General features: G+C 50.0%; 1 protein-coding gene across 3 annotated transcripts in view; it reads left to right on the top strand.

Moving 5' to 3' along the window:
* The window catches only part of NAA35 (N-alpha-acetyltransferase 35, NatC auxiliary subunit), a 1,572,250-nt gene that overhangs the window by 785,970 nt on the left and 771,049 nt on the right, over positions 1-15,231 (top strand). The gene's annotated exons all lie outside the window — the stretch shown is intronic.

The raw sequence follows: 15,231 nt of genomic DNA, 5'->3' as shown, positions 1-15,231 counted from the left end.
AACACAGGGAGAAGAGAGTGAAGGGGCAGAAAGGCCCACGTGCTAAGTGCAAGGAACGGGCTGGAAGGGCTAAGGAGGGGAGGGGGATGCAGGCCCAGCCAGGCTAGTACAGGCGAGAGAGCCCAGAAGGGAAAGTGCAGGTTGGGATGGGGGTGTCAAAGGAAACCAAGTCCAGGGGTAGACTGGTAGAGTGAGGGCTGGTGCCCTGTAAGAAACTGAAGGAACCAGGCAGGCAGTCAGTCATGAGACGGGGGGGGCGGGAAGATGAAGAGAAAAGGAGGGTCTTGAGAAGCTGCTGGTACTTAAGAAGATCCAGAACAAGTCTGAGAGAGGAAGGAAGGCCATTCCAGAGGGAGCACCTGCAGAGGAGAGAGTTCTGCCCCCCCACTCTCTGCTTGGAGAAGCATCTGATCTTCAGGGTTGGAGCTAGAAGACCAAAGGGCTCTAGCAGGGAGGTATTTAGGGAGAGAGAGTTGGATGTAGTGGGGTCCTAGGCCCCAGAAAGCCTCGTGGATGATACAGAGGGTTTTGATCTTGATCCTCGCAACCAGAGCCAGTGGAGAGATTGTAGGGCTGGAGAGATGCGGTCCCTGTGCTTGAGGCCAAGGATAAGCCTCGCAGTCCCATTCTGAATTAGTTGAAGGGGGCGTTGGGTGGGTTGAGGAAGAGGCTGTTACAGTAGTCCAGCCTGGAGAGGACAAAAGCTCTGGAGACATTGAGTTTCTGGGGGAAGGTGAGGAAAGGAAGAATGCCTTTGAGGAGATGAAGCTGAAAGTGATCCTTCTTGGCAAGGCCCGTGATGTGAGGAGAGATGGGAGTCGAAGATGACACAAAGGTTTTTTGCCTCAAAGGAGAGTGAGGGAAGGGAGCCCGTGGAGGGCGGCCAGAATGTAGGGGGAAAGGAAAGAGCTGGAGTCCCAATGAGAAGGATCTGTCTTGTTGGTATTAATGCAGAGATTGTTGGCAGTGCACCATGCCTGAATAGCAGACACAGTCAAGTATGAGAGCGGAAGAGGAGGAGGCAGAGGAGGGAAGCTTGAAGGAGCCTTGCGTGTTTTCCGCATAACACTGGAAGTTTGCAAAGAAGGCAGGAATCAAATGGGCTAGGGGGGCATGGTAGATGTTGTAAAACCAAGGTGAGAGACTACAACCCAGAGGGACAACACAGGTGGAGAGTGAGATGGAGGAGGGAAAAGGGCTCAGTTGAACCTGGAATGGTTGTTCAGAGAGGAAGGTCAGCCAGTCCAGAGCCAGGTCTGTGATGCCAAGGGTATCAGAGAAATGATTTATAAGGGTGGCATGATTGATCGTATCAAAGGCAGAGGAGAGGTCAAGTAGGATGAGAACAGAAGGAGACTTGGAGTCGAGATTAGAGAACAAGTCTTCATGGGTGTTCAGGAGTGCAATTTCCGTGCCTGTGGCAGCTCTGAAGCCAAATTGGTGGTTGTGGAGACAACCAACAGATTCACTGTGGTGGATAAGCTGGTAGATGGCCAGCTGCTCCAAGTGTTTGCCCAGGAAGGGGGTAATGGAGATAACGTTGTAGTTAGACGGACAGGAATGTTCGGAAGATGGCTTTTTCAGGAGAGGGTGCACAAGGGAGTGCTTGAGGAATGACTGGAAGGATCCAGTGGCAAAGGAGTGATTGCAGAAATCAGCCTGGGCTGGAGCAAGGGAGGCAATGTTGTCCTTGATAGCTCTGGAGGAGCAAGGGAGCACCTGTTTGGATGAGACTTTCATAAAGCCGACTTATCTAGAAACCTCATCAGGTGATATGGGGGTGAAAGAGGAGCATAGGCTGGAAGGGTGGGGTTAAGGGAGGTCTGAGAGCAGATGAGAGAAAAGATGAGGGAGAAGGGTGGGATGTAGAGGAGAGAGAGAACAGGATGTCCTAAGTTTTAGTAATGAAGTGAGAAGCCAGAGAAGTACAGAGTGCCAGGGAATGTGGAGGAGACCTGGAGACTGCAGTAGGATTGGCGAGTTCCTTGCAGATTTTGACAAGTTCAGCCGTGTTAGTGGCCCCAGAGATGCAGGCTTGGGTATAGGCCCTCTTCTAAGAGCAGATGGAAAGTCTGTATTGCCTCTGCAGCAGGCCAGTTTGTCAGAGGATGTGCTTGGAGCCTGCCACTTCCGCTCAGCTACTCTGCACTTGCGTTTGAGATGCCAGGTCAGAGTAATACCAGGAGTTGCACTTGGAGGCAGGTTTCATGCTATCCTCATAACGGGGGCAAGGATGTCCAGAGTGTTGGAGATGGGGAGTTGAAGGTTAGTAAGGGCTGTGTCAGAGTGAGAGTCCATGGTAGGAGTATGAGGGGGGGAGGGATGGTGGCAGCAAAAGAAGCAACTGACACTCGCTTCACGGGTCGAATGACAGAGGAGACCGGCAGTGCAGGCAGGAGCTTAGCCTGGGTACCCAGAAGGTACAGGTGAGAAGACGAGAAAGATCAGACCAGGAGAGAGGGGGATAGGAGTAATGAGAGGGTTGGAGATGGGGATGTCTGCAGAGATGAGAGTATCCAAGGTGTATCCGGCTGAGTGGTCGGACCAGAGGGAAGAATGGAGAGGTAATGAGAGTCAGAGGTTGCAGAAAGGTCCAGAGGCCGCATTAGGGGAGTAGAGCTGAATATTGAAGTCTCTGAGGAGGAGAAGCTCGGGGTAGAGCCTAGGAGAGAAGTGGTGAGGTCAGCCCACTCCGAGAGGAAGAGGAAGACCTGGCCAGTGGGCCTGTAGATGGTGGCCAGAGTCAGAGTGTTATTTAAGATTTCCACAGAGCTGCTAAATCTTCCTTTCCTGGTTCAACCCCAGAACCTTTTGCTCTTCTAGTGGGATGTTTTTCATTAATACCTCAGTGAGTGGGAACCTTTTTCCACACTAACCTAATCTTTAACTTTTTTTATGGGTGTCATTTTTAAGACTCTTCCATAGTGTCTTTTTAAAGTTATCATGTTTAACGACTTATTGGCAATAAGTGCCTGTTGTTGCTGGGTTGCCCTAAGGGCTCCCCATTTAACTTTCTTGTGCTAACCTTGAGTGAACTACAGTTCCCAAGGGTAGAAAGGATCGTTTGATCCCTTTTACATTTTATTCTATGAAACCAGCAAACCTCACCTTATGTGGAGTGCTGGGGAGATGCAATGTATCCCCTTTCACACTAAAACTGTAACAATTCTGTTAGTGACAAGCTCACCTTTAATGGCTGATGCAAGTGATACCTTTTACTAATTTGGTGCACCTTTACCACGGGCTGTGATCACAGCTGCAGTAAAGGCACCTAAGGGTGCTCATTTTACCAAAATGCCCCCTGTCTTCTTTTTCTGCCATTTTAGTGTTTCTTGTTGTTTCTTGTTCCTTCCCCTGACATCTAGGGGGGGAAATTCCTTTATGTGAGTTTTGTCTTCGGCACGAGTCCCCTGGACACCCCGCCCAGGCTCCAGTCAGTCTGTAAGCACAGGAAGTGGGGGAGGAGTCCAAAACTTCCCCATCCTTTGTCTTACGCCTTGCTTCATCTGGGACAAATCCCAGTGGGGGGGCTGTCTGTCCTGATTTGGACAACCAGACGCCCCTTTCTTGTAAAATGCAGGGCGAGAATGCAGAGGTTGTGCTGTAGTTCCTGATAAATACTAGAAACCTGGAAGCTGAAGTCATGTCGACCACTGGAACAGAAAACCGAAGAGGATGACGAAGGAAAAGCGGCAGAGATTATTTCCAGCAACCGGAGAGCCTGCTGTGTAACCGCAGCCTGCTGCAGCCCTTCCTTCCAATCGACCTGGGGTCTCCGATAACGAGGAACCGAGCCCCAGAGCCTGATGAAACCCACTAGACTCGAGAAGACCTGCATTTTGAGCCATCCCATGAGTTGCTGCGACCTTGCGTTCTTGCAATACCCCAATACCCTGGGACCCCCAGCCATTGTGCGGTGCACAGTCTTCCAAATCTCGCTGAATCTTTGTGGGCATCCTGGTGGATCTCCAGAGACACAAATTGAGTCCAAAAAGTCCCCTCACAAGAGTGCAGGACCTTTAAAACGACGAGAATTCAACCGCGATTTTCTGTCTTCTTCTGTGCTCTTTGAAAAGGAGCCAAATCCGCAGAACCGCATTCAGCCGTGAGGGAAATCTTGCCTAGAGCCTTCATCGATCCCTGCTGCAAAGTCCCTTCTGAGGTCTTGTTTTCAGTCTCCACGACAAGGAATCCACTGACCGGGTATTTGACTGCAGACCTTGAAGTTCCCTGCTGCAATCTCTTCTTTATTGCTGAGGTACTGTGTTGGCTTGGGTATATACTTACCTAAAGCCTTTTGGGATTTCTGTGTAGTCCTGGGGTGTTTTCTGTGATTGGGAGGTCCCTCATCCAGTGCACCCAGTCCCACTGCTAGAATCCTGCTAGGGTGTCTTCTGTGAAGCCCATGGACTCTAAAAGTAAAATACTCACCTGTTTGCCCGGGTCCTAAGGAACTTTGACTTTTGCTACTAAAGAACTTATTCTAACACTGCCTGTTGGTCACTAGTCCTAGTGACCACCCTTCTGCCACTGAAAACACTCATGCTCCAAGAATAAGGGAAAGACTTTGAAGGGATTGGGACTTCTGAGTAGAAAAGAAATCAAGTGTTTTACTTACTTGTAAAAAGTTGGTTGGTAACTGTAATTCTAAGAGTGAACAGTTACAAAAGTACTTACTGATCTTGAATGTGTGATGCACTATTTTTAAAAGTATGGTTAACATCTTTTCTTCCTTAGCCACTGTTTTGCCAGTCTAATAGAAAGCAGGTGTGAAGGTATTTTACTCTCCTGTGATTAGGTTGTGCCTCTTTACAAAAGTAAGGGTTTGGTTTCACCAGATTATTCCTGTAGGGTAATTGTATGAGTGTCCTCCAACTGTTGGTATAACTGTATGCGTGTCCCCCAACTGGGTCTTGCTTCCCCTGACCTGCTGCTAGCCTGTCCTTAATAAGTCTATATTAGGTTGTTGCCTACCTAGAATAACTATTCAGTAAAGTGTGACATTGGGTTTTACTTTCCTCGTCATTGTGAAGTTAAAGTATGTGGGTTTAGCTGTGTGCCATCCAAAATAGGTTACCAGAGTTATTGTTTACCTCAATCTGGGGTTCCCTGATTTCAAAAGCATCTGTAATGGTATATTACATCCTTAGGTTTTACTCACCTGGTATAACTTTGTGTTATGACAAAAGTAGTTATATGTTTTACTGCACCTAGGATAAGTGTTTCACTATTCACCAAAAGTATATTGTCCAGTTGACTGTGTGATTTGTTCCAAGAGTCACTGCACAACTGATAGGGCATACTTCCCTTGTATTATTGAATGTAATATGAAAGTAACCATTGGTCTTTTACTCCCAAAAAATAGGCTTGACCTATACTAAATGTGTATAACAAGGTTTTGACTTCCCTAGAACTACTGAATGTAATCTGAAAGTAACCACTGGTCTTTTACTCCCAAAAAATAGGCTTGACCTATACTAAATTTGTGTAACAAGGTTTTGACTTCCCTAGAACTACTGAATGTAATCTGAAAGTAACCATTGGTCTTTTACTCCCAAAAAATAGGCTTGACCTATACTAAATGTGTGTAACAAGGTTTTGACTTCCCTAGAACTACTGTTAGGTGTTCCAAATAAGGTCTATACTTGTGTCTGTGGATTTCAAGTATAGTGTTGTGTTTTTATACTGTGATTTCTTATAATGTTTTAGTACGTACTTACCCCTAGATTTATCTGGGCCTACCTGTATTTAAATAAATAATTTATTTTTGCAATACATAGGGCCTCATTACGAGTTGCCCGGTAAAACCGGGGTCATTACCGGCATGCCGGAATGAGCGGGTCCGTGTTCGTATGAGCCCGCTAATAGCGGGTGATTACGAGTGCGCTAGCATGCGCGTCCCCCCATGCAGGTAGTGGCAATACCGCCATGCCGCTAAAGGGCCTCCAACTCCCCTATACCGGCATCGTGGGACCCGCCCATAGCGGTACCGCCTCATACCAACCCCTAAATACCGGCATGGTAATAACGGCATGGTAATACCGTGTTCGCCAAAAAACAGACCCGGAAATTACGTCATCGCGCAGGAACGGGAAATGGGCTGGCGGCCATCTTTAAAAACACAATCCATTGCCATCCTCCATAACCACCAGCCGATACTCGGAGAGCACAGTGGAAATCCATAGAGGATGTCAAAGGCTACCCGGAAGACCACCCCCGGCTACGTAAACAGCATTACTCAGACGCAGAGCTCATCATATTAGTTGGACACTCTAGCTGCACATGCAGACACAATACAATCCCACGACAAGAAGCGCGAGGTGCAGCAGCAAAAGTGGCAAATCTGGCAGGAGGTAGCCCGCAAGGTATCAGCCGCAGGTCCCACCCCGCGCAGTGTGAGGGACTGCAGGAAGCGGTGGGATGACCTCCGGTTGAGGGTACGCAATATCATGGCCACCAATCGGAGGGAGGCCATGGCCACAGGCGGGGATGCCCACCCCCCCCTGCCAAATTGATGCCCTGGGAGGAGACGGCCAGCAGATTCATCAGTCCTGAGTCCATCGAGGGATTATGCGAGATGGAGACTGGTGCGGCATCAACCGCGGAAGGAGGTGAGTGACCCTGCAGATCCCTGTAGGGGAGACCATGAAGTAGCACAAGTGAAGTGGTAGAGAGTCAAGGCAATGCATGTCCCAACACCCACATGACCATACCGAAATACAGATGGTGGGCCAAACGCTGCCACACTGAAATCCATGCTGTGTGCCCATCCCTTAACCAACACACAGCCAACACACCTGGAACTTGCCCATGTGATACTTCACACAAACCCAAAATCAATGGCATGCCACCTGCTATGCAGTGAATGCTTACATGCCCCCTCTGACTACCCAGTGTGACACACCTGTAAGACATGAAAGCATGATCAAATGAATAATGAACAGCACCACCACTGCCATGTCACACCATCACTGATGCCCTGCAGCTCTTCTACCCCCCCCCCCGGCACTGATGAGGAAGAAGCAACCCAGAAGACAACTGCGAGGGCATCCACCTCACACCGTAAGAAGAGGCCAACCACCACCACCACCTCCGCTCGAGACAAGCAGGCCACACCCACGCCTCTCCAAGGAGAGTCCCTGGAAGCACCCGCCTCCACTGGGGAAGAACTTGATGCCAGTGTGGAGCCTGAGGGAGACACTGAAGTGACATGCCCGGCCACCCCGCGCCCACCCCCTCGCCCCAACACCTGCAGTCACCCACCTGCAGTGAAGTTGATCCCTGCCTCTGTGACTGTGACCTACCCACCTCTGAGGAGTCCAGTCCCGAAAATTTCATCCACGTGACTGCATAACCCACCACTCCAGCCCCCTCCAGAACCCTGGAGACACGATTGTCGATGGTGGAGGCCCAACAGGAGGCCATGTTAGACCTACTCCGCCAGTACATGGCAAACTGGGAGGAAACCAGGCGGGGTATTGCCACAGCAATTGCAGGGACCACAGCGGCCATCGAAGCAAACACAGCCGCTGTCAATGCATCGGCTCAGCTAATGAGGGACTGCCTGGGGGCGGTGACACAGGTGCTGACCTCAATGCTGCTTCATATGCAGCGGCCACGGCTTGCAGGAGGTGTGGAACCTGCCAGCGAATCGCCTACTACCTCCACTCCAGCTTCATCTGTCCCCACCAGCCCAGTGCGCCACACACGTAGGAGTGCAAGGCACACTGAAATGCTGCCTCTGGACAGGAAGAAGTCCTGGAAGTAGTGTGGGGGGGACAATGGTAGTGGGACACAAGGTTGGGGGTAAAGGGGTGCATCTTGTGGAGTCTATTGGGGGTGTTGGTGTTTGTTGGGGGGGGGTCAGGGAGTTTGTTGGGGGGATTCTGGGAGGGGGGAGTGGGCACATTTTTGCTGTTGTAAATAATACACACGTTGTGATAAGAAAAATTCATGGCTGGACATTGTTATTTTTGTGTGCATCCATTTAATGTGGTATGGTGTTCAGTGCCCAATTCCCAACATTCCCTGTGTGCATTTCCACATTGGCCCAGTGTCTGACTGACACGAGTCTTTCATAGTCCCTGTATTTCAGAAGTATTTGTGAATTGGTGCTTGGCGTACAGCATAGCCATCCCGTGCATCACGTACGGGCAGGGGGGCTACTTCACCTCCGTCTCCATCCTCATCATCCTCACCCGGCCCATGCATGTCAATGTCAGGTGGCAGTGGTACATTTCTCCAGACACACATGTTGTGCAGCATGACACAGGCCATGGTGATCTTTGCCACCTTCTCAGGCCTATATAGGAGTGCCCCACCAGACCTTCTGAGGCAGCGGAACCGCCCCTTCAACAGGCCAAAGGTCTGCTCAATCACAACACGGGTACGGGTGTGCACACGATTGTACTCCTCCTTATGGATGTTCTGTGGGTTACGCACAGGGGTGAGTAGCCACGGCCTCAAGGGATATCCTCCATCACCTGCAAGCAGATTCAAATAGGTGTGTGTCACTCTGAACTGCCACATTCAGGGAGCACAGTCATGGCGGCAGCTATTTGGTGTGGCCATGCACATGTCCCTGTAAGCATGAAAAAATGTTATCTAGTTGCAATCTATACTGTCATGAGGTGTGGTAGTCTGGATGGTGTTCAATAGATGATGCAGGGTGTAATTATGCATGCTGAGGCAGATATGCTGTGGTAGTGCAACAATGTTTTGACTCCAATTCATGCTGTTCATTATTTACTATGCATGGTCACACTGCCCACATTGCCACACTTGCCATCCTGTTCATTCATGCATTGCTTGCCATCACCATGGTGGCCTGGTTGTGCCTCTTACTTGTTCTCATCAATATGCATTATTTGTGATATGTGGCCCAGTGAAGTGTCATGTACCGTTTGACTGGTTCAGGTTAGGAGTGTTTGGCTCTGCATGCATTCTCCAATCACCGGCTATTCCCACCCAGGTGCAGTATTCCCCCCCTCTATGCATCCCCACACATCAGTACCCCAAAGCACTGCCATGGGACGGTTGTGCAACTCACCAAGCAGCCAGGCACGTGGTCCGGCATGTCGCTCCATGTGATGGGGTAGCGTGGAATTACCCAGTAACATGGCTTCATGTGTTGATCCAGGAAATCGGGCGCAGCAATGGGTGATGATCTTCCTGGAGTCACATACCATTTGCACATTGATGGAGTGGTATTGCTTGCGATTGCGGTACAGCGCCTCTGTGGCATGGAGGACTACCAATTCCATATGGGTGCAGTCGATGGCACTGACACAATTGGGCATGCCTGCCAGTGCATGGAAGCCTACTTTGGTTTTGGCTATCTCCTGGGCAGTCCGTGGTATGGATATGTGGGTGCTTGCGTGCTTCAGGAGGGCATTCAGCACTTGGTTCAGCATGCATGAAAATAGTGGTTGTGAAATGCTATGCAGCTGGCCCACTGTGTGTTGGTAGGTGCCTGTGGCCAGGAAGTGTACCACAGGCACCACCTTTAGTAGTGAGGGGATGGCAGTGCGTATTCCTATGTGGCTGGCAATGTCGTTCTGTATCATGGCCACTATGGTGGTGATGGTGTCACGGTCCAACCGGTACAGGTTGTGGATCTGCTCAGGGGTTAGGTTGAATGGGCTGGGTCTGGTGCGAGGGATTGGTGGCTGCCTACGAGGCACTGATGGCTGCGCTGGTGGTAATTGCTGGGCCTGTCTCACCCTCCTTCTCCTCCTGCATTTCCTCTGTGCAGCCTGTTCTTGATGCTGTAGTTGTTGTTGCTGTAGTTGTAGCAGTATAGGCATGTCCTCCAGTGCCATGATTGCAACTGCTAGTGGTAGCATTTTGGTGTAGGAAGGGGAGTGGTGTGTAGGTGTGCTCCTTTTGTACTGGGCCACTCTACATTGCCTACACCGGTGGGGGGGTTGTGGTGTGTTGGTGTGCTCAGTTCATACTGGCACAGCCTCCGTTGACTCCACCTGTGGGGATTGTGTGCACCTGTGGCAGCTGCCTTGTATCCTGCTTGCTGTTTGCGGGTGGTCTGAGATGCCTGTATGGCCGGCATCATGCAGGCCGTGATTACCGGCTTTGCGATGCCAGTATTTGCATGTATGCGTGGGTTGTAATTGGCACCTATCACCGGCATGCCGGTATTTGCTCCCTGAAGGGGCACCTGTACGCGCCTATGCCGCTATTAGCGGCACCGTTGTTTAGTGTGCCGCTAATACCGGGGTTGCGGATCGGAATGCAACGGGACGGTAAACGATGCCGGTATTACCACACCGGCATCGTTTTTGCCTTACGGGCATACCTCGTAATGAGGCCCATAGTGTTTCTTTGGATCATTTGTATTACAATTTCACTTGTACTGTGTCTACTGCCCTCTCTCCCTCCTAAAATAAGCCTGAATGCTCTGTCTACGCTACCATATACTTAGGTGGTACAGCCTTATACTAAGAGTGGACTCTTGTACTGCCTCAGTTGAATGGTTTTACTAAGCCCTTAGTTGGACTTCAGAAAAACTGTCCTAACACAGAGAGAGGACAGGAGAGGCACCAAGCCTCCAGACGAGGCATTCGAAAGAGTAATAAGCCTGAGTTGGTATGATAGTAGCAGGGACCCACTCAGGGAAAATCAGGGCCACTCTGCCCCCGGACCAGCTATGCCTGGACCTAGAGAGGATCCTTGTAGCCCTCAGGAAGTAGAGTGTCATAACTCATGACAGAGCTGACGGTGAACCACATCTCGGTAAGAGCGAGGTAGTCAAGGTCTTCAAGGAGGTGGCAGATGTCAGAGGATTGTGTGACGGCAGGGCGAGAGTTGAGGGTAGCTAAGTGGAGAAGGTTGCCACTTTTGAAGGTCTTCCGAGGAGGGGTACAGGAGTGTGGTACACCCATCGGAGGTGGCAGAGGGGAAGCAGAAGGAGGAGTGGCAGGAGAAGGGAGGAAGTTGATGAGAGACTGAAGTCACCTATCAAGAAGGAATAGGTTGGCTGAGAGCCCTGCACCATGACAGTGCAATTTAGATCGATATTAATGATGGCCCTGGAGGACAGGAAGGATGTAAAAGAGCACTTCGAATGGTTTGTGTCCTCCCGCGTATTCCTCATCTTAAAATATTCGTATCTCGCCAGCTTAGGAAAAAGAATTCTCGGCAGAGGGCCCTGTGCACGAGGTCGTGGCATCGACATCCCTCAACGGGCTCCATATCACGTCAACGTCACCACCAGTATAAGTAGCTCGTGCCGCGCCCGTTGGCTTCAGTTCTGTTTTTCCGATTGCTTCGCTCTCGTGTTAACGGTGCGCTTTGAATTTTCTTCAAGAAAATGTTGTCTTCTTCCACCCCTTCTACTCCCAAGACGGGGTTCAAAAAATGTGTCGACTGTGGCTCTAAAATGTCGATCACTGACCCCCACCACGTTTGTCTTTGGTGCCTGGGTTCGGACCATCAGACCGGCGACTGTGGCTCCTGTCAGTCGATGACGGAGAACGCTCTTTGTGAGAGAAAAGGTAAACTGGCAGTGGGGCGGGAAGCTTCCAAGGCCTCTTCGAAGACTTCTTCAAAAACATAAAAAGTCTGATTCGAGAGATTCGGATCCGCACAAGCATTCGAAGAGATCCTGATCACGTGGATCGAGGCATTCATCTTCTTCCTCAAAGAAGATGAAGAGGAGACACATATCTCAATCCTCTTCGTCTGACACTCTACCAAATTGGTAACATGTCCGACTAGGTCGGATTCCCCAAGAAAATGGGAAAAATTAAAAAAACAAATGATGAAAGTCTTTGAGAATGCGGCCGACCTGCTCAAAGAAACCTCGAAAAAGCCAGACCCAGTCGCTCCCTTGGATGACGCAGGAGAGTCAGAAACTACCGTGGCTAAGTCCAGTAGTAAGGAGGAAACTCGACGATCTCGACCCGACGTAAAAACGTAGAAGGCTTCTCGAGATTTGAGTGATTCCCCGGTAATGGCAAAGAAACATAAATCGTCGAAGCACTCGACGAGTTCATTGACGCCATTGGCGCAACTACCTTGACGCCGAAGCAGAAAGAGAAATCGGCTACTTTATCAAAGTCGTCATCGATGACTTCGAAGAATCCTTTGATTCCCTCATGACAAATTCCTGAACAGGAAAAAAGGTATACACCTTTACCAAAATCAGACTTTTTTAAGTGTATGTCCTCGATATTTGAGGAAGAAAGTGTCTCAGAGGAAGAACTCTCTCCTTTTGGAGTAAAGCTTGGAACTAGAGATGTGCCAGAGGAATTGTTTGACACTGAGTAAAGATTGAGAGGCTTGTGTGATACCCTTCGCTCTGCCAGTGGCATTGATATGTCACCTGAGTTAGTTTCAAAAACCTGATCCTGCAGAATATGCAGATTCAGGGTACAGGAACTTCATTAACAGAGTTGTTGAATGTATGGGTTGGGGTAGGTCTTTACCAACCTTTCAACAGGATGATATGACAGACATCCTGGACCAGGGCCCCCAAAAAGACCCAGTTCTTCCCTTTCAAAGGGCGCTCCAAAGAATAGTGGTTACAAATTGGGAGACTCCTGAGTCTGTTGCAGCAGTCAATAAAGACCTTCCAAAAAAGTATAGACCATCAGGCAATGACCCTGATTTTCAGAGTAAGCATCCTACACCAGAAAGTCTAATGGTACAAGCCGCTACTTCCACGAGACAGTCAGCTTATCCTTGTATCCCCCCAGATAGAGAGGATAAAAAGGTGGATGTTTGGTCCTGCAAGGTATTTTCCTCGGGCAGCATGGCCCTTAATGTTACCTGTACCCTGGCCAGGTTTACCCATACCCTGTGGGATTGCGTAAAGGCGGCGGCTGATCATATTCCAGAAGGCGAAGAAAGGGAAGGCTTTCTGAGTATTGTGAAAGATGGGAAGGAGGCAATTGGGGAATGTCTCCAATCTGGATTGGATGCTGTTGACAGCATCAGCAGATCCATGGCTGCAAGCACAGTACTGCGCAGATTTACGTGGTTGAGGAAGTCGAGGTTTGCACTAGACGTGCAGGCCAGGCTACTCAACATGCCTTTTGACAGCTCGAGGCTGTTCGTCAGTAAAGCTGATGAGTTTAGAAAAACTGCAGACCTCCAAAGCGGCAGCTAAGTCACTTAGCGCCTCTATGCAAAAGCTTCAAAAACCTTATTCGGGCTCATCTTCCTGGAGAGGTCGTTCTTTTAGATACTACTCCTCTTTTGGTAGAGGAAGGGGACAGGCCGCACAGAAAGGTAGAAGAAATTTCCCTCGTAGTGGACGAGGAAGAGGTGCAAAATCAGCCTCAGCAGCTGCATCTTTGCCCTCAGCCGCTCCTGCAGCCGCCTCCAAATCTCTGAGGCCTTAGCACACAAGACCCCGGTGGGAGGCAAAATCTCTCAGGATCTGAACGAATGGCGAGGCATTACTTCAGATGCTTAGGCACTGGAAACAGTGGCTCAAGGTTACTGCCTTCCCTTCCTAAAAAGGCCTCAGGACCATCCACCGGGAGACAGCTCTGTCAAAATTCCAGATCCACTCCTTGTGCAGGAAATTTTAACCCTGTTAGAGAAAGGTGCAATAGAACATGTACCTGTAGCAGAGAGGAACAAGGGTTGGTACTCCTCTTACTTTCTTATCCCAAAGAAGGACCGAGGGCTGAAGTTTGAACAAGTTCCTCAGGAAGGACAAGTTAAGGATGGTAACCCTTTCTCAGATTCTTCAGGCTCTCCAACTCCAAGACTGGTTGGTATCATTGGACCTTCAGGATGCTTACTTTCATGTGCCAATTCATCTCAAGCACAAAAAGTACCTGAGGTTCGCGGTTGGTGGCTCTCACTTTCAGTTTCGAGTTCTGCCATTCGGCTGACCTCTGCCCCGAGGGTTTTCACCAAGCTGATGGCAGTTGTGGCACCGAATCTCAGGGGTGGGGGGGGGATTCACATCTACCCCTATCTGGACTATTGGTTGATCAGAGCTTGTTCCCCCGAACAAGCTTAGGAACATCTTGCAATCCCCTGCCACTCCCTGCACAAGCTGGGCTTCTCCCTCAATTACAAGAAGTCCCATATGATACAATTCCAAAGACTCCTGTTTATCGGAGCAGTCCTGGATACTTCCTCAGGCAAAGCCTCGCCTCCCGAGGTGAGAGCTCTCCACATTCTGCAGATGGTAACGAAATTCCAGAATGCCCAGTGTCTACCGGCCTACGATTCTCTGAGGTTTCTCGGTCTCATGGTGTCCTGCATTTTTCTGGTTCCAGAGGCTCGAATGGGATCTCTTCAATGGGCTCTCAGAACTCAGTGGTCCCAATTCTCGGGGCGTATGTCGGATTTTCTGCAAGTCCCGAGCACAGTTGCTCAGGATCTACTATGGTGGGCTTGCAACCACAATATCCTCAAGGGAGAAACTTTTTGGCAACCATGGCCGGAGATGACAGTAGTGACGGATGCCTCACTCACAGGGTGGGGAGCCCATAACAACGATCTAACAATCAGCGGAGTCCAAACTACACATCAACATGTTGGAGCTGAGGGTGATCAGACTAGCGCTGAAGGCGTTTCTGCCCTCTGTACAAGGAAAGAATGTCCTGATAATGGCGGACAACACAGTGGCCATATCCTACCTCAACAAGAGAGGAGGCGGGGGGGGTCACTACCACTGTGCAGAGAGGCAATGCAGCTCTGGTTCTCGGCAATACAAGAAGGAATCTCTGTCGGCAATTCACCTAGCTGGAGAGCAGAACACAGCGGCGGACGCGCTGAGCAGGCAGAGCACAGTATCCCACAAGTGGCAACTAGCTCGGGAAGTCCTTCATGAGATCTTCACCTTTTGGGGAACCCCTCAGGTGGATCTGTTCGCGACCTCGGTCAACCGAAACTGCGTTCAGTACTGCTCAAGGGAATTTCCCCCCAAGTGGAGCTCTAGGAGACGAGTTCGTAGTGGGCTGGGAATTTCCACTCCTGTATGCGTTTCCTCCAGGCCCCGTGATTCCTCATGTAATCAGGAGGTTGAGAAAGTTTAGGAAAACCATAATCCTAATTGCCCCGGATTGGGCCAGGAGGACCTGGTACCGGACCTTCTGGACATGTCCATCTGCCCTCCAATACGTCTTCCACAAAGAGAGGATCTTCTCTCGCATGTGGAAGGTCGAGTTCTCCATCCAGAGGTCAAGACACTCGGCCTTCACGCATGGTTTCTGGGAGGCTGAGATATAAGGATTGGGACCTCCCGGATGA

Source organism: Ambystoma mexicanum, chromosome 6p (genome assembly GCF_040938575.1).
Source record: "Ambystoma mexicanum isolate Mex_15411 chromosome 6p, UKY_AmexF1_1, whole genome shotgun sequence".
Classification (NCBI taxonomy): domain Eukaryota; kingdom Metazoa; phylum Chordata; class Amphibia; order Caudata; family Ambystomatidae; genus Ambystoma; species Ambystoma mexicanum.
This window is presented reverse-complemented; position numbering and strand designations above follow the sequence as displayed.